This window comes from Narcine bancroftii, chromosome 6, assembly GCF_036971445.1.
Source record: "Narcine bancroftii isolate sNarBan1 chromosome 6, sNarBan1.hap1, whole genome shotgun sequence".
In the NCBI taxonomy this organism is placed as follows: domain Eukaryota; kingdom Metazoa; phylum Chordata; class Chondrichthyes; order Torpediniformes; family Narcinidae; genus Narcine; species Narcine bancroftii.
This window is the reverse complement of record NC_091474.1, coordinates 248,716,952-248,736,797: the sequence shown is the minus strand read 5'-3', so window position 1 is coordinate 248,736,797 and position 19,846 is coordinate 248,716,952.

Below are 19,846 nucleotides of genomic sequence, written 5' to 3'. Positions count from 1 at the left end.
TCAGAGGCGGGGAATCAGAGGCAGGGAATCTGAGGCAGGGAATCTGAGGCAGGGAATCTGAGGCAGGGAATCTGAGGCGGGGAATCAGAGGCGGGGAATCAGAGGCGGGGAATCAGAAGCGGGGAATAAGAGGCGGGGAATCAGAGGCGGGGAATCAGAGGCAGGGAATCTGAGGCAAGGAATCTGAGGCAGGGAATCTGAGGCAGGGAATCAGAGGCGGGGAATCAGAGGCAGGGAATAAGAGGCGGGGAATCAGAGGCGGGGAATCAGAGGCAGGGAATCTGAGGCAGGGAATCTGAGGCAGGGAATCTGAGGCAGGGAATCTGAGGCGGGGAATCAGAGGCGGGGAATCAGAGGCGGGGAATCAGAAGCGGGGAATAAGAGGCGGGGAATCAGAGGCGGGGAATCAGAGGCAGGGAATCTGAGGCAAGGAATCTGAGGCAGGGAATCTGAGGCAGGGAATCAGAGCCGGGGAATCTGAGGCGGGGAATCAGAGGCGGGGAATCAGAGGCGGGGAAACAGAGGGAGGGAATCAGAGGCGCGGAATCAGATGCAGGGAATCAGAGCCGGGGAATCTGAGGCAGGGAATCAGAGGTGGGGAATCAGAGGCGGGGAATCAGAGGCGGGGAATAAGAGGCGGGGAATCAGAGGCGGGGAATCAGAGGCAGGGAATCTGAGGCAGGGAATCTGAGGCAGGGAATCTGAGGCAGGGAATCAGAGGCGGGGAATCAGAGGCAGGGAATCAGAGGCGGGGAATCAGAGGTGGGGAATCAGGGGGAGGAAAAGAGATGTGGGGAAAGAGAGTCAGAGAAAGAGGCACGGAAATAGAGGCAGGGAAAGAGAGGCGGGGAATGAAAGGTGGGGAATCAGAGGAGGGGAAACAGGCGGGTAAACAGAGGCAGGTAAACATAGGTGGATAAATAGAGGCGGGGAAAGAGGCGGGCAAAACATAGTGGTTGGAACTTGTGTGTTTAAAATGAGGTACACAAAACAGATCAAACAGTGTTGTTGAAATTGAGGGAGGGAAAGACAGGCACGGAAAGTGTGGAGGGGAAAGAGTGGAGGCGAAAGAGAGGTGTTGAGACAGAGGTGGGGAATCAGAGGCGGGGAATCAGAGGCGGGCAATCAGTGGCAGGCAATCAGAGGTGGGGAATCAGAGGCGGGGAATAAGAGGCCTGGAATCAGAGGCGGGGAATCAGAGGCATGGAATCAGAGGCAGGGAATCAGAGGCGGGGAATCAGAGGCGGGGAAACAGAGGCGGGGAATCAGAGGAGGGGATTCAGAGGCGGGGATTCAGAGGCTGGGAATCAGAGGCGGGGAATCAGAGGCGGGGAATCAGAGGCGGGGAATCGGAGGCAGGAATCTGAGGCAGGGAATCTGAGGCAGGGAATCTGAGGCAGGGAATCTGAGGCAGGGAATCTGAGGCGGGGAATCTGAGGCGGTAAATCTGAGTCGGGGTATCTGAGGCAGGGAATCTGAGGCAGTGAATCAGAGGCATGGAATCAGAGGCGGGTTATCAGAGGGGGCAAATGAGATGTGGGAAACTAGATGCAGAGTTAGAGGCACGGAAATAGAGGCAGGCAAAGAGAGGCAGGGTATCAGAGGCAGGGAATCAGAGGCGGGGAATCAGAGACAAGGAAAGAGAGGCGTGGAATCAGAGGTGCGGTATCAGAGGCAGGGAATCAGAGGCAGGGAATCAGAGGCAGGGAATCAGAGGCAGGCAATCAGAGGCAGGGTATCAGAGGCAGGGAATCAGAGGCAGGCAATCAGAGGCAGGGAATCTGAGGCAGGGAATCTGAGGCAGGGAATCAGATGAAGGGAATCAGATGAAGGGAATCTGAGGTGGGGAATCTGAGGCGGGGAATCTGAGGCGGGGAATCTGAGGCGGGGAATCTGAGGTAGGGAATTTGAGGCGGGGATTCTGAGGCGGGGAATCTGAGGCGGGGAATCTGAGGCAGGGAATCTGAGGCGGGGATTCTCAGGCATGGAATCTCAGGCAGGGAATCAGAGCCGGGGAATCTGAGGCGGGGAATCAGACGCGGGGAATAAGAGGCGGGGAATCAGAGGCGGGGAATCAGAGGCAGGGAATCTGAGGCAAGGAATCTGAGGCAGGGAATCTGAGGCAGGGAATCAGAGGCGGGGAATCAGAGGCGGGGAATCAGAGGCATGGAATCAGAGGCGGGTTATCAGAGGGGGCAAATGAGATGTGGGAAACTAGATGCAGAGAAAGAAGCACGGAAATTGAGGCAGGCAAAGAGAGGCAGGGTATCAGAGGCAGGGAATCAGAGGCGGGGAATCAGAGACACGGAAATAGAGGCGTGGAATCAGAGGTGCAGAATCAGAGGCAGGGAATCAGAGGCAGGGAATCAGAGGCAGGGAATCTGAGGCGGGGAATCTGAGGCGGGCAATCTGAGGCGGGGAATCTGAGGCGGGGAATCTGAGGCGGGGAATCTGAGGCGGGGAATCTGAGGCAGGGAATCTGAGGCGGGGAATCTCAGGCAGGGAATCTCAGGTAGGGAATCAGAGCCAGTAAATATGAGGCGGGGAATCAGAGGCGGGGAATCAGAGGCGGGGAAACAGAGGCAGGGAATCAGAGGCGGGGAATCAGAGGCGGGGAATCAGAGGCAGGGAATAAGAGGCGGGGAATCAGAGGCAGGGAATCAGAGGCAGGGAATCTGAGGCAGGGAATCTGAGGCAGGGAATCTGAGGCAGGGAATCTGAGGCGGGGAATCAGAGGCGGGGAATCAGAGGCGGGGAATCAGAAGCGGGGAATAAGAGGCGGGGAATCAGAGGCGGGGAATCAGAGGCAGGGAATCTGAGGCAAGGAATCTGAGGCAGGGAATCTGAGGCAGGGAATCAGAGGCGGGGAATCAGAGGCGGGGAATCAGAGGCGGGGAATCAGAGGCATGCAATCAGAGGCGGGTTATCAGAGGGGGCAAATGAGATGTGGGAAACTAGATGCAGAGAAAGAAGCATGGAAATAGAGGCAGGCAAAGAGAGGCAGGGTATCAGAGGCAGGGAATCAGAGGCGGGGAATCAGAGACACGGAAATAGAGGCGTGGAATCAGAGGTGCGGAATCAGAGGCAGGGAATCAGAGGCAGGGAATCAGAGGCAGGGAATCAGAGGCAGGGAATCTGAGGCGGGGAATCTGAGGCGGGGAATCTGAGGCAGGGAATCTGAGACGGGGAATCTGAGGCGGGGAATCTGAGGCGGGGAATCTGAGGCGGGGAATCTGAGGCGGGGAATCTGAGGCAGGGAATCTGAGGCAGGGAATCTGAGGCGGGGAATCTCAGGCAGGGAATCTCAGGTAGGGAATCAGAGCCAGGAAATATGAGGCGGGGAATCAGAGGCGGGGAATCAGAGGCGGGGAAACAGAGGCAGGGAATCAGAGGCGGGGAATCAGATGCGGGGAATCAGAGGCAGGGAATAAGAGGCGGGGAATCAGCGGCGGGGAATCAGAGGCAGGGAATCTGACGCAGGGAATCTGAGGCAGGGAATCTGAGGCAGGGAATCTGAGGCGGGGAATCAGAGTTGGGGAATCAGAGGCGGGGAATCAGAGGCGGGGAATCAGAGGCGGGGAATCAGAGGCGGGGAATCAGAGGCGGCGAATCAGAGGCGGGGAATCAGAGGCGGGGAATCTGAGGCAGTGAATCAGAGGCGGGGAATCAGAGACACGGAAGGAGAGGCGTGGAATCAGAGGCGCGGAATCAGAGGCAGGGAATCAGAGGCAGGGAATCAGAGGCTGGGATTTAGAGGCAGGGAATCAGAGGCAGGGAATCAGAGGCAGGCAATCAGAGGCAGGGAATCTGAGGCGGGGAATCTGAGGCGGGGAATCTGAGGCGGGGAATCTGAGGCGGGGAATCTGAGGCGGGGAATGTGAGGCAGGGAATCACAGGCAGGGAATCAGCGCCGGGGAATCTGAGGCGGGGACTCAGAGGCTGGGAATCTGAGGCAGAGAATCTGAGGCAGGGAATCTCAGGCAGGGAATCAGAGCCGGGGAATCTGAGGCGGGGATTCAGAGGCAGGGAATCAGAGGCAGGGAAACAGAGGCAGGGAATCATAGGCTGGGAATCAGAGGCGGGGAATCAGAGGCCGGGAACAAGTGGCGGGGAATCAGAGGTGGGGAATCAGAGGCAGGGAATCTGAGGCAGGGAATCTGAGGCAGGGAATCTGAGGCAGGGAATCTGAGGCGGGGAATCTTAGGCGGGGAATCTGAGGCGGGGAATCTGAGGCAGGGAATCTGAGGCGGGGATTCTGAGGCATGGAATCTCAGGCAGGGAATCAGAGCCGGGGAATCTGAGGCGGGGAATCAGACGCGGGGAATCAGAGGCGGGGAAACACAGGCAGGGAATCAGAGGCTGGGAATCAGAGGCGGGGAATCAGAGGCGGGGAATAAGAGGTGGGGAATCAGAGGCGGGGAATCAGAGGCAGGGTATCTGAGGCAAGGAATCTGAGGCAGGGAATCTGAGGCAGGGAATCAGAGGCGGGGAATCAGAGGCGGGGAATCAGAGGAGGGGAAACAGAGGCATGGAATCAGAGGCGGGTTATCAGTGGGGGCAAATGAGATGTGGGAAACTAGATGCAGAGAAAGAGGCACCGAAATAGAGGCAGGCAAAGAGAGGCAGGGTATCAGAGGCAGGGAATCAGAGGCGGGGAATCAGAGACACGGAAAGAGAGGCGTGGAATCAGAGGTGCGGAATCAGATGCAGGGAATGAGAGGCAGGGAATGAGAGGCAGGAATCAGAGGCAGGGAATCAGAGGCAGGGAATCAGAGGCAGGGAATCAGAGGAAGGCAATCAGAGGCAGGGAATCTGAGGCAGGGATTCTGAGGCGGGGAATCTGAGGCGGGGAATCTGAGGCGGGGAATCTGAGATGGGGAATCTGAGGCGGGGAATCTGAGGGTGGGAATCTGAGGCAGGGAATCTGAGGCGGGGAATCTCAGGCAGGGAATCTCAGGCAGGGAATCAGAGCTGGGAAATCTGAGGCGGGGAATCAGCGGGGAATCAGAGGCGGGGAAACAGAGGCAGGGAATCAGAGGCGGGGAATCAGAGGCGGGGAATCAGAGGCGCGGAATAAGAGGCGGAGAATCAGAGGCGGGGAATCAGAGGCAGGGAATCTGAGGCAGGGAATCTGAGGCAGGGAATCTGAGGCAGGGAATCTGAGGCAGGGAATCAGAGGCGGGGAATCAGAGGCGGGGAATCAGAGGCGGGGAATCAGAGGCGGGGAATCAGAGGCATGGAATCAGAGGCGGGTAATCAGAGGGGGCAAATGAGATGTGGGAAACTAGATGCAGAGAAAGTGGCACCGAAATAGAGGCAGGCAAAGAGAGGCAGGGAATCAGAGGCAGGGAATAAGAGGCCTGGAATCAGAAGCGGGGAATCAGAGGCCTGGAATCAGAGGCAGGGAATCAGAGGCGGGGAATCAGAGGCGGGGAAACAGAGGCGGGGTATCAGAGGCGGGGATTCGGAGGCGGGGATTCAGAGGCTGGGAATCAGAGGCGGGGAATCAGAGGCGGGGAATCAGAGGCGGGGAATCGGAGGCAGGGATCTGAGGCAGGGAATCTGAGGCAGGGAATCTGAGGCAGGGAATCTGAGGCAGGGAATCTGAGGCGGGGAATCTGAGGCGGTAAATCTGAGTCGGGGTATCTAAGGCAGGGAATCTGAGGCAGTGAATCAGAGGCAAGGAATCAGAGGCGGGGATTCAGAGGCGGGAATCAGAGGCAGGGAATCAGAGGCGGGAATCAGAGGCGGGGAATCAGAGGCGGGGAATCAGATGCGGGGAATCAGAGGCAGGGAATCTGAGGCAGGGAATCTGAGGCAGGGAATCTGAGGCAGGGAATCTGAGGCAGGGAATCTGAGGCAGGGAATCAGAGACAGGGAATCTGAGGCAGGGAATCTGAGGCAGGGAATCTGAGGCAGGGAATCAGAGGCGGGGAATCAGAGGCAGGGAATCAGAGGCGGGGAATCAGAGGCGGGGAATCAGGGGGAGGAAAAGAGATGTGGGGAAAGAGAGTCAGAGAAAGAGGCGCGGAAATAGAGGCAGGGAAAGAGAGGCGGGGAATGAAAGGTGGGGAATCAGAGGAGGGGAAACAGGCGGGTAAACAGAGGCAGGTAAACATAGGTGGATAAATAGAGGCGGGGAAAGAGGCGGGCAAAACATAGTGGTTGGAACTTGTGTGTTTAAAATGAGGTACACAAAACAGATCAAACAGTGTTGTTGAAATTGAGGGAGGGAAAGACTGGCACGGAAAGTGTGGAGGGGAAAGAGTGGAGGCGAAAGAGAGGCGTCGAGACAGAGGTGGGGAATCAGAGGCGGGGAATCAGAGGCGCGCAATCAGTGGCAGGCAATCAGAGGTGGGGAATCAGAGGCGGGGAATAAGAGGCCTGGAATCAGAAGCGGGGAATCAGAGGCCTGGAATCAGAGGCAGGGAATCAGAGGCGGGGAATCAGAGGCAGGGAAACAGAGGCGGGGTATCAGAGGCGGGGATTCAGAGGCGGGGATTCAGAGGCTGGGAATCAGAGGCGGGGAATCAGAGGCGGTGAATCAGAGGCTTGGAATCGGAGGCAGGGATCTGAGGCAGGGAATCTGAGGCAGGGAATCTGAGGCAGGGAATCTGAGGCAGGGAATCTGAGGCGGGGAATCTGAGGCGGTAAATCTGAGTCGGGGTATCTGAGGCAGGGAATCTGAGGCAGTGAATCAGAGGCATGGAATCACAGGCGGGTTATCAGAGGGGGCAAATGAGATGTGGGAAACTAGATGCAGAGAAAGAGGCACGGAAATAGAGGCAGGCAAAGAGAGGCAGGGTATCAGAGGCAGGGAATCAGAGGCGGGGAATCAGAGACAAGGAAAGAGAGGCGTGGAATCAGAGGTGCGGTATCAGAGGCAGGGAATCAGAGGCAGGGAATCAGAGGCAGGGAATCAGAGGCAGGCAATCAGAGGCAGGGAATCAGAGGCAGGGAATCAGAGGCAGGCAATCAGAGGCAGGGAATCTGAGGCAGGGAATCTGAGGCAGGGAATCTGAGGCAGGGAATCAGAGGCAGGGAATCTGCGGCAGGGAATCTGAGGCAGAGAATCTGAGGAGGGGAATCAGAGGCGGGGAATCAGAGGCAGGGAATCAGAGGCAGGGAATCAGAGGCAGGGAATCAGATGAAGGGAATCAGATGAAGGGAATCTGAGGCAGGGAATCTGAGGCAGGGAATCTGAGGCAGGGAATCTGAGGTGGGGAATCTGAGGCGGGGAATCTGAGGCGGGGAATCTGAGGCGGGGAATCTGAGGCGGGAAATCTGAGGCGGGGAATCTGAGGCGGGGTATCTGAGGCAGGGAATCTCAGGCAGGGAATCAGAGCCGGGGAATCTGAGGCGGGGAATCAGAGGCGGGGAATCAGAGGCGGGGAAACAGAGGCAGGGAATCAGAGGCGCGGAATCAGAGGTGGGGAATCAGAGGCGGGGAATAAGAGGTGGGGAATCAAAGGCGGGGAATCAGAGGCAGGGAATCTGAGGCAGGGAATCTGAGGCAGGGAATCTGAGGCAGGGAATCAGAGGCGGGTAATCAGAGGCAGGCAATCAGAGGCGGGGAATCAGAGGCAGGGAATCTGAGGCAGGGAATCTGATGCAGGGAATCAGAGCCGGGGAATCTGAGGCAGGGAATCAGAGGTGGGGAATCAGAGGCGGGGAATCAGAGGCGGGGAATCAGAGGCGGGGAATCAGAGGCAGGGAATCTGAGGCAGGGAATCTGAGGCAGGGAATCTGAGGCAGGGAATCAGAGGCGGGGAATCAGAGGCAGGGAATCAGAGGCGGGGAATCAGAGGCGGGGAATCAGGGGGAGGAAAAGAGATGTGGGGAAAGAGAGTCAGAGAAAGAGGCACGGAAATAGAGGCAGGGAAAGAGAGGCGGGGAATGAAAGGTGGGGAATCAGAGGAGTGGAAACAGGCTGGTAAACAGAGGCAGGTAAACATAGGTGGATAAATAGAGGCGGGGAAAGAGGCGGGCAAAACATAGTGGTTGGAACTTGTGTGTTTAAAATGAGGTACACAAAACAGATCAAACAGTGTTGTTGAAATTGAGGGAGGGAAAGACAGGCACGGAAAGTGTGGAGGGGAAAGAGTGGAGGCGAAAGAGAGGCGTCGAGACAGAGGTGGGGAATCAGAGGCGGGGAATCAGAGGCGGGCAATCAGTGGCAGGCAATCAGAGGTGGGGAATCAGAGGCGGGTTATAAGAGGCCTGGAATCAGAGGCGGGGAATCAGAGGCATGGAATCAGAGGCAGGGAATCAGAGGCGGGGAATCAGAGGCGGGGAAACAGAGGCGGGGAATCAGAGGAGGGGATTCAGAGGCGTGGATTCAGAGGCTGGGAATCAGAGGTGGGGAATCAGAGGCGGGGAATCAGAGGAGGGGAATCGGAGGCAGGGATCTGAGGCAGGGAATCTCAGGCAGTGAATCTGAGGCAGGGAATCTGAGGCAGGGAATCTGAGGCGGGGAATCTGAGGCAGTAAATATGAGTCGGGGTATCTGAGGCAGGGAATCTGTGGCAGTGAATCAGAGGCATGGAATCAGAGGCGGGTTATCAGAGGGGGCAAATGAGATGTGGGAAACTAGATGCAGAGAAAGAGGCACGGAAATAGAGGCAGGCAAAGAGAGGCAGGGTATGAGAGGCAGGGAATCAGAGGCGGGGAATCAGAGACAAGGAAAGAGAGGCGTGGAATCAGAGGTGCGGTATCAGAGGCAGGGAATCATAGGCAGGGAATCAGAGGCAGGGAATCAGAGGCAGGCAATCAGAGGCAGGGAATCAGAGGCAGGGAATCAGAGGCAGGCAATCAGAGGCAGGGAATCTGAGGCAGGGAATCTGAGGCAGGGAATCTGAGGCAGGGAATCAGAGGCAGGGAATCTGAGGCAGGGAATCTGAGGCAGGGAATCTGAGGAGGGGAATCAGAGGCGGGGAATCAGAGGCAGGGAATCAGAGGCAGGGAATCAGATGAAGGGAATCAGATGAAGGGAATCTGAGGCAGGGAATCCGAGGCAGGGAATCTGAGGCAGGGAATCTGAGGTGGGGAATCTGAGGCGGGGAATCTGAGGTGGGGAATCTGAGGCGGGGAATCTGAGGCAGGGAATTTGAGGCGGGGATTCTGAGGCGGGGAATCTGAGGCGGGGAATGTGAGGCAGGGAATCTGAGGCGGGGATTCTCAGGCATGGAATCTCAGGCGGGGAATCAGACGCGGGGAATAAGAGGCGGGGAATCAGAGGCGGGGAATCAGAGGCGGGGAATCAGAGGCGCGGAATCAGATGCAGGGAATCAGAGCCGGGGAATCTGAGGCAGGGAATCAGAGGTGGGGAATCAGAGGCGGGGAATCAGAGGCGGGGAATAAGAGGCGGGGAATCAGAGGCAGGGAATCAGAGGCAGGGAATCTGAGGCAGGGAATCTGAGGCAGGGAATCTGAGGCAGGGAATCAGAGGCGGGGAATCAGAGGCAGGGAATCAGAGGCGGGGAATCAGAGGTGGGGAATCAGGGGGAGGAAAAGAGATGTGGGGAAAGAGAGTCAGAGAAAGAGGCACGGAAATAGAGGCAGGGAAAGAGAGGCGGGGAATGAAAGGTGGGGAATCAGAGGAGGGGAAACAGGCGGGTAAACAGAGGCAGGAAAACATAGGTGGATAAATAGAGGCGGGGAAAGAGGCGGGCAAAACATAGTGGTTGGAACTTGTGTGTTTAAAATGAGGTACACAAAACAGATCAAACAGTGTTGTTGAAATTGAGGGAGGGAAAGACAGGCACGGAAAGTGTGGAGGGGAAAGAGTGGAGGCGAAAGAGAGGTGTCGAGACAGAGGTGGGGAATCAGAGGCGGGGAATCAGAGGCGGGCAATCAGTGGCAGGCAATCAGAGGTGGGGAATCAGAGGCGGGGAATAAGAGGCCTGGAATCAGAGGCGGGGAATCAGAGGCATGGAATCAGAGGCAGGGAATCAGAGGCGGGGAATCAGAGGCGGGGAAACAGAGGCGGGGAATCAGAGGAGGGGATTCAGAGGCGGGGATTCAGAGGCTGGGAATCAGAGGCGGGGAATCAGAGGCGGGGAATCAGAGGCGGGGAATCGGAGGCAGGAATCTGAGGCAGGGAATCTGAGGCAGGGAATCTGAGGCAGGGAATCTGAGGCAGGGAATCTGAGGCGGGGAATCTGAGGCGGTAAATCTGAGTCGGGGTATCTGAGGCAGGGAATCTGAGGCAGTGAATCAGAGGCATGGAATCAGAGGCGGGTTATCAGAGGGGGCAAATGAGATGTGGGAAACTAGATGCAGAGTTAGAGGCACGGAAATAGAGGCAGGCAAAGAGAGGCAGGGTATCAGAGGCAGGGAATCAGAGGCGGGGAATCAGAGACAAGGAAAGAGAGGCGTGGAATCAGAGGTGCGGTATCAGAGGCAGGGAATCAGAGGCAGGGAATCAGAGGCAGGGAATCAGAGGCAGGCAATCAGAGGCAGGGTATCAGAGGCAGGGAATCAGAGGCAGGCAATCAGAGGCAGGGAATCTGAGGCAGGGAATCTGAGGCAGGGAATCAGATGAAGGGAATCAGATGAAGGGAATCTGAGGCAGGGAATCTGAGGCAGGGAAGCTGAGGCAGGGAATCTGAGGTGGGGAATCTGAGGCGGGGAATCTGAGGCGGGGAATCTGAGGCGGGGAATCTGAGGTAGGGAATTTGAGGCGGGGATTCTGAGGCGGGGAATCTGAGGCGGGGAATCTGAGGCAGGGAATCTGAGGCGGGGATTCTCAGGCATGGAATCTCAGGCAGGGAATCAGAGCCGGGGAATCTGAGGCGGGGAATCAGACGCGGGGAATAAGAGGCGGGGAATCAGAGGCGGGGAATCAGAGGCAGGGAATCTGAGGCAAGGAATCTGAGGCAGGGAATCTGAGGCAGGGAATCAGAGGCGGGGAATCAGAGGCGGGGAATCAGAGGCATGGAATCAGAGGCGGGTTATCAGAGGGGGCAAATGAGATGTGGGAAACTAGATGCAGAGAAAGAAGCACGGAAATTGAGGCAGGCAAAGAGAGGCAGGGTATCAGAGGCAGGGAATCAGAGGCGGGGAATCAGAGACACGGAAATAGAGGCGTGGAATCAGAGGTGCAGAATCAGAGGCAGGGAATCAGAGGCAGGGAATCAGAGGCAGGGAATCAGAGGCAGGGAATCTGAGGCGGGGAATCTGAGGCGGGGAATCTGAGGCGGGGAATCTGAGGCGGGGAATCTGAGGCGGGGAATCTGAGGCGGGGAATCTGAGGCAGGGAATCTGAGGCGGGGAATCTCAGGCAGGGAATCTCAGGTAGGGAATCAGAGCCAGTAAATATGAGGCGGGGAATCAGAGGCGGGGAATCAGAGGCAGGGAAACAGAGGCAGGGAATCAGAGGCGGGGAATCAGAGGCGGGGAATCAGAGGCAGGGAATAAGAGGCGGGGAATCAGAGGCGGGGAATCAGAGGCAGGGAATCTGAGGCAGGGAATCTGAGGCAGGGAATCTGAGGCAGGGAATCTGAGGCGGGGAATCAGAGGCGGGGAATCAGAGGCGGGGAATCAGAAGCGGGGAATAAGAGGCGGGGAATCAGAGGCGGGGAATCAGAGGCAGGGAATCTGAGGCAAGGAATCTGAGGCAGGGAATCTGAGGCAGGGAATCAGAGGCGGGGAATCAGAGGCGGGGAATCAGAGGTGGGGAATCAGAGGCATGCAATCAGAGGCGGGTTATCAGAGGGGGCAAATGAGATGTGGGAAACTAGATGCAGAGAAAGAAGCATGGAAATAGAGGCAGGCAAAGAGAGGCAGGGTATCAGAGGCAGGGAATCAGAGGCGGGGAATCAGAGACACGGAAATAGAGGCGTGGAATCAGAGGTGCGGAATCAGAGGCAGGGAATCAGAGGCAGGGAATCAGAGGCAGGGAATCAGAGGCAGGGAATCTGAGGCGGGGAATCTGAGGCGGGGAATCTGAGGCAGGGAATCTGAGACGGGGAATCTGAGGCGGGGAATCTGAGGCGGGGAATCTGAGGCGGGGAATCTGAGGCGGGGAATCTGAGGCAGGGAATCTGAGGCGGGGAATCTCAGGCAGGGAATCTCAGGTAGGGAATCAGAGCCAGGAAATATGAGGCGGGGAATCAGAGGCGGGGAATCAGAGGCGGGGAAACAGAGGCAGGGAATCAGAGGCGGGGAATCAGATGCGGGGAATCAGAGGCAGGGAATAAGAGGCGGGGAATCAGCGGCGGGGAATCAGAGGCAGGGAATCTGACGCAGGGAATCTGAGGCAGGGAATCTGAGGCGGGGAATCTTAGGCGGGGAATCTGAGGCGGGGAATCTGAGGCAGGGAATCTGAGGCGGGGATTCTGAGGCAGAGAATCTGAGGCAGGGAATCAGCGCCGGGGAATCTGAGGCGGGGAATCTGAGGCGGGGATTCAGAGGCAGGGAATCAGAGGCAGGGAAACAGAGGCAGGGAATCATAGGCTGGGAATCAGAGGCGGGGAATCAGAGGCCGGGAACAAGCGGCGGGGAATCAGAGGTGGGGAATCAGAGGCAGGGAATCTGAGGCAGGGAATCTGAGGCAGGGAATCTGAGGCAGGGAATCTGAGGCGGGGAATCTTAGGCGGGGAATCTGAGGCGGGGAATCTGAGGCAGGGAATCTGAGGCGGGGATTCTGAGGCATGGAATCTCAGGCAGGGAATCAGAGCCGGGGAATCTGAGGCGGGGAATCAGACGCGGGGAATCAGAGGCGGGGAAACACAGGCAGGGAATCAGAGGCTGGGAATCAGAGGCGGGGAATCAGAGGCGGGGAATAAGAGGTGGGGAATCAGAGGCGGGGAATCAGAGGCAGGGTATCTGAGGCAAGGAATCTGAGGCAGGGAATCTGAGGCAGGGAATCAGAGGCAGGGAATCAGAGGCGGGGAATCAGAGGAGGGGAAACAGAGGCATGGAATCAGAGGCGGGTTATCAGTGGGGGCAAATGAGATGTGGGAAACTAGATGCAGAGAAAGAGGCACCGAAATAGAGGCAGGCAAAGAGAGGCAGGGTATCAGAGGCAGTGAATCAGAGGCGGGGAATCAGAGACACGGAAAGAGAGGCGTGGAATCAGAGGTGCGGAATCAGAGGCAGGGAATGAGAGGCAGGGAATGAGAGGCAGGGAATCAGAGGAAGGCAATCAGAGGCAGGGAATCAGAGGCAGGGAATCAGAGGCAGGGAATCAGAGGAAGGCAATCAGAGGCAGGGAATCTGAGGCAGGGATTCTGAGGCGGGGAATCTGAGGCGGGGAATCTGAGGCGGGGAATCTGAGATGGGGAATCTGAGGCGGGGAATCTGAGGGTGGGAATCTGAGGCAGGGAATCTGAGGCGGGGAATCTCAGGCAGGGAATCTCAGGCAGGGAATCAGAGCTGGGAAATCTGAGGCGGGGAATCAGAGGCGGGGAATCAGAGGCGGGGAAACAGAGGCAGGGAATCAGAGGCGGGGAATCAGAGGCGGGGAATCAGAGGCGGGGAATCAGAGGCAGGGAATCTGAGGCAGGGAATCTGAGGCAGGGAATCTGAGGCAGGGAATCTGAGGCAGGGAATCAGAGGCGGGGAATCAGAGGCGGGGAATCAGAGGCGGGGAATCAGAGGCGGGGAATCAGAGGCATAGAATCAGAGGCGGGTAATCAGAGGGGGCAAATGAGATGTGGGAAACTAGATGCAGAGAAAGTGGCACCGAAATAGAGGCAGGCAAAGAGAGGCAGGGAATCAGAGGCAGGGAATCGGAGGCGGGGAATCAGAGATACGGAAAGAGAGGCGTGGAATCAGAGGCTCGGAATCAGAGGCAGGGAATCAGAGGCAGGGAATCAGAGGCAGGGAATCAGAGGCAGGGAATCAGAGGCAGGGAATCAGAGGCAGGGAATCAGAGGCAGGGAATCAGAGGCAGGCAATCAGAGGCAGGGAATCTGAGGCAGGGAATCTGAGTCGGGGTATCTGAGGCGGGGAATCTGAGGTGGGGAATCTGAGGCGGGGAGTCAGAGGCAGGCAATAAGAGCTGGGGAATCAGAGGCAGGGAATCTGAGGCAGGGAATCTGATGCAGGGAATCAGAGCCGGGGAATCTGAGGCAGGGAATCAGAGGTGGGGAATCAGAGGCGGGGAATCAGAGGCGGGGAATAAGAGGCGGGGAATCAGAGGCGGGGAATCAGAGGCAGGGAATCTGAGGCAGGGAATCTGAGGCAGGGAATCTGAGGCAGGGAATCAGAGGCGGGGAATCAGAGGCAGGGAATCAGAGGCGGGGAATCAGAGGCGGGGAATCAGGGGGAGGAAAAGAGATGTGGGGAAAGAGAGTCAGAGAAAGAGGCGCGGAAATAGAGGCAGGGAAAGAGAGGCGGGGAATGAAAGGTGGGGAATCAGAGGAGGGGAAACAGGCGGGTAAACAGAGGCAGGTAAACATAGGTGGATAAATAGAGGCGGGGAAAGAGGCGGGCAAAACATAGTGGTTGGAACTTGTGTGTTTAAAATGAGGTACCCAAAACAGATCAAACAGTGTTGTTGAAATTGAGGGAGGGAAAGACAGGCACGGAAAGTGTGGAGGGGAAAGAGTGGAGGCGAAAGAGAGGCGTCGAGACAGAGGTGGGGAATCAGAGGCGGGGAATCAGAGGCGGGCAATCAGTGGCAGGCAATCAGAGGTGGGGAATCAGAGGTGGGGAATAAGAGGCCTGGAATCAGAAGCGGGGAATCAGAGGCCTGGAATCAGAGGCAGGGAATCAGAGGCGGGGAATCAGAGGCGGGGAAACAGAGGCGGGGTATCAGAGGCGGGGATTCAGAGGCGGGGATTCAGAGGCTGGGAATCAGAGGCGGGGAATCAGAGGCCGGGAATCAGAGGCGGGGAATCGGAGGCAGGGATCTGAGGCAGGGAATCTGAGGCAGGGAATCTGAGGCAGGGAATCTGAGGCAGGGAATCTGAGGCGGGGAATCTGAGGCGGTAAATCTGAGTCGGGGTATCTGAGGCAGGGAATCTGAGGCAGTGAATCAGAGGCAAGGAATCAGAGGCGGGGATTCAGAGGCGGGAATCAGAGGCAGGGAATCAGAGGCGGGAATCAGAGGCGGGGAATCAGAGGCGGGGAATCAGATGCGGGGAATCAGAGGCAGGGAATCTGAGGCAGGGAATCTGAGGCAGGGAATCTGAGGCAGGGAATCTGAGGCAGGGAATCTGAGGCAGGGAATCAGAGACAGGGAATCTGAGGCAGGGAATCTGAGGCAGGGAATCTGAGGCAGGGAATCAGAGGCGGGGAATCAGAGGCAGGGAATCAGAGGCGGGGAATCAGAGGCGGGGAATCAGGGGGAGGAAAAGAGATGTGGGGAAAGAGAGTCAGAGAAAGAGGCGCGGAAATAGAGGCAGGGAAAGAGAGACGGGGAATGAAAGGTGGGGAATCAGAGGAGGGGAAACAGGCGGGTAAACAGAGGCAGGTAAACATAGGTGGATAAATAGAGGCGGGGAAAGAGGCGGGCAAAACATAGTGGTTGGAACTTGTGTGTTTAAAATGAGGTACACAAAACAGATCAAACAGTGTTGTTGAAATTGAGGGAGGGAAAGACTGGCACGGAAAGTGTGGAGGGGAAAGAGTGGAGGCGAAATAGAGGCGTCGAGACAGAGGTGGGGAATCAGAGGCGGGGAATCAGAGGCGGGCAATCAGTGGCAGGCAATCAGAGGTGGGGAATCAGAGGCGGGGAATAAGAGGCCTGGAATCAGAAGCGGGGAATCAGAGGCCTGGAATCAGAGGCAGGGAATCAGAGGCGGGGAATCAGAGGCAGGGAAACAGAGGCGGGGTATCAGAGGCGGGGATTCAGAGGCGGGGATTCAGAGGCTGGGAATCAGAGGCGGGGAATCAGAGGCGGTGAATCAGAGGCGGGGAATCGGAGGCAGGGATCTGAGGCAGGGAATCTGAGGCAGGGAATCTGAGGCAGGGAATCTGAGGCAGGGAATCTGAGGCGGGGAATCTGAGGCGGTAAATCTGAGTCGGGGTATCTGAGGCAGGGAATCTGAGGCAGTGAATCAGAGGCATGGAATCAGAGGCGGGTTATCAGAGGGGGCAAATGAGATGTGGGAAACTAGATGCAGAGAAAGAGGCACGGAAATAGAGGCAGGCAAAGAGAGGCAGGGTATCAGAGGCAGGGAATCAGAGGCGGGGAATCAGAGACAAGGAAAGAGAGGCGTGGAATCAGAGGTGCGGTATCAGAGGCAGGGAATCAGAGGCAGGGAATCAGAGGCAGGGAATCAGAGGCAGGCAATCAGAGGCAGGGAATCAGAGGCAGGGAATCAGAGGCAGGCAATCAGAGGCAGGGAATCTGAGGCAGGGAATCTGAGGCAGGGAATCTGAGGCAGGTAATCAGAGGCAGGGAATCTGCGGCAGGGAATCTGAGGCAGGGAATCTGAGGAGGGGAATCAGAGGCGGGGAATCAGAGGCAGGGAATCAGAGGCAGGGAATCAGAGGCAGGGAATCAGATGAAGGGAATCAGATGAAGGGAATCTGAGGCAGGGAATCTGAGGCAGGGAATCTGAGGCAGGGAATCTGAGGTGGGGAATCTGAGGCGGGGAATCTGAGGCGGGGAATCTGAGGCGGGGAATCTGAGGCGGGAAATCTGAGGCGGGGAATCTGAGGCGGGGTATCTGAGGCAGGGAATCTCAGGCAGGGAATCAGAGCCGGGGAATCTGAGGCGGGGAATCAGAGGCGGGGAATCAGAGGCGGGGAAACAGAGGCAGGGAATCAGAGGCGCGGAATCAGAGGTGGGGAATCAGAGGCGGGGAATAAGAGGTGGGGAATCAAAGGCGGGGAATCAGAGGCAGGGAATCTGAGGCAGGGAATCTGAGGCAGGGAATCTGAGGCAGGGAATCAGAGGCGGGTAATCAGAGGCAGGCAATCAGAGGCGGGGAATCAGAGGCAGGGAATCTGAGGCAGGGAATCTGATGCAGGGAATCAGAGCCGGGGAATCTGAGGCAGGGAATCAGAGGTGGGGAATCAGAGGCGGGGAATCAGAGGCGGGGAATAAGAGGCGGGGAATCAGAGGCGGGGAATCAGAGGCAGGGAATCTGAGGCAGGGAATCTGAGGCAGGGAATCTGAGGCAGGGAATCAGAGGCGGGGAATCAGAGGCAGGGAATCAGAGGCGGGGAATCAGAGGCGGGGAATCAGGGGGAGGAAAAGAGATGTGGGGAAAGAGAGTCAGAGAAAGAGGCACGGAAATAGAGGCAGGGAAAGAGAGGCGGGGAATGAAAGGTGGGGAATCAGAGGAGTGGAAACAGGCTGGTAAACAGAGGCAGGTAAACATAGGTGGATAAATAGAGGCGGGGAAAGAGGCGGGCAAAACATAGTGGTTGGAACTTGTGTGTTTAAAATGAGGTACACAAAACAGATCAAACAGTGTTGTTGAAATTGAGGGAGGGAAAGACAGGCACGGAAAGTGTGGAGGGGAAAGAGTGGAGGCGAAAGAGAGGCGTCGAGACAGAGGTGGGGAATCAGAGGCGGGGAATCAGAGGCGGGCAATCAGTGGCAGGCAATCAGAGGTGGGGAATCAGAGGCGGGTTATAAGAGGCCTGGAATCAGAGGCGGGGAATCAGAGGCATGGAATCAGAGGCAGGGAATCAGAGGCGGGGAATCAGAGGCGGGGAAACAGAGGCGGGGAATCAGAGGAGGGGATTCAGAGGCGGGGATTCAGAGGCTGGGAATCAGAGGTGGGGAATCAGAGGCGGGGAATCAGAGGAGGGGAATCGGAGGCAGGGATCTGAGGCAGGGAATCTCAGGCAGTGAATCTGAGGCAGGGAATCTGAGGCAGGGAATCTGAGGCGGGGAATCTGAGGCGGTAAATATGAGTCGGGGTATCTGAGGCAGGGAATCTGTGGCAGTGAATCAGAGGCATGGAATCAGAGGCGGGTTATCAGAGGGGGCAAATGAGATGTGGGAAACTAGATGCAGAGAAAGAGGCACGGAAATAGAGGCAGGCAAAGAGAGGCAGGGTATCTGAGGCAGGGAATCAGAGGCAGGCAATCAGAGGCAGGGAATCAGAGGCATGGAATCAGAGGCAGGCAATCAGAGGCAGGGAATCTGAGGCAGGGAATCTGAGGCAGGGAATCTGAGGCAGGGAATCAGAGGCAGGGAATCTGAGGCAGGGAATCTGAGGCAGGGAATCTGAGGAGGGGAATCAGAGGCGGGGAATCAGAGGCAGGGAATCAGAGGCAGGGAATCAGATGAAGGGAATCAGATGAAGGGAATCTGAGGCAGGGAATCTGAGGCAGGGAATCTGAGGCAGGGAATCTGAGGTGGGGAATCTGAGGCGGGGAATCTGAGGTGGGGAATCTGAGGCGGGGAATCTGAGGCAGGGAATTTGAGGCGGGGATTCTGAGGCGGGGAATCTGAGGCGGGGAATGTGAGGCAGGGAATCTGAGGCGGGGATTCTCAGGCATGGAATCTCAGGCAGGGAATCAGAGCAGGTGAATCTGAGGCGGGGAATCAGACGCGGGGAATAAGAGGCGGGGAATCAGAGGCGGGGAATCAGAGGCAGGGAATCTGAGGCAAGGAATCTGAGGCAGGGAATCTGAGGCAGGGAATCAGAGGCGGGGAATCAGAGGCGGGGAATCAGAGGCGGGGAATCAGAGGCCGGGAACAAGCGGCGGGGAATCAGAGGTGGGGAATCAGAGGCAGGGAATCTGAGTCAGGGAATCTGAGGCAGGGAATCTGAGGCAGGGAATCTGAGGCGGGGAATCTTAGGCGGGGAATCTGAGGCGGGGAATCTGAGGCAGGGAATCTGAGGCGGGGATTCTGAGGCATGGAATCTCAGGCAGGGAATCAGAGCCGGGGAATCTGAGGCGGGGAATCAGACGCGGGGAATCAGAGGCGGGGAAACACAGGCAGGGAATCAGAGGCTGGGAATCAGAGGCGGGGAATCAGAGGCGGGGAATAAGAGGTGGGGAATCAGAGGCGGGGAATCAGAGGCAGGGTATCTGAGGCAAGGAATCTGAGGCAGGGAATCTGAGGCAGGGAATCAGAGGCGGGGAATCAGAGGCGGGGAATCAGAGGAGGGGAAACAGAGGCATGGAATCAGAGGCGGGTTATCAGTGGGGGCAAATGAGATGTGGGAAACTAGATGCAGAGAAAGAGGCACCGAAATAGAGGCAGGCAAAGAGAGGCAGGGTATCAGAGGCAGGGAATCAGAGGCGGGGAATCAGAGACACGGAAAGAGAGGCGTGGAATCAGAGGTGCGGAATCAGAGGCAGGGAATGAGAGGCAGGGAATGAGAGGCAGGAATCAGAGGCAGGGAATCAGAGGCAGGGAATCAGAGGCAGGGAATCAGAGGAAGGCAATCAGAGGCAGGGAATCTGAGGCAGGGATTCTGAGGCGGGGAATCTGAGGCGGGGAATCTGAGGCGGGGAATCTGAGATGGGGAATCTGAGACGGGGAATCTGAGGGTGGGAATCTGAGGCAGGGAATCTGAGGCGGGGAATCTCAGGCAGGGAATCTCAGGCAGGGAATCAGAGCTGGGAAATCTGAGGCGGGGAATCAGAGGCGGGGAATAAGAGGCGGGCAATCAGAGGCGGGGAATCAGAGGCAGGGAATCTGAGGCAGGGAATCTGAGGCAGGGAATCTGAGGCAGGGAATCTGAGGCAGGGAATCAGAGGTGGGGAATCAGAGGCAGGGAATCAGAGGCGGGGAATCAGAGGCGGGGAATCAGAGGCGGGGAATCAGAGGCATGGAATCAGAGGCGGGTAATCAGAGGGGGCAAATGAGATGTGGGAAACTAGATGCAGAGAAAGTGGCACCGAAATAGAGGCAGGCAAAGAGAGGCAGGGAATCAGAGGCAGGGAATCGGAGGCGGGGAATCAGAGATACGGAAAGAGAGGC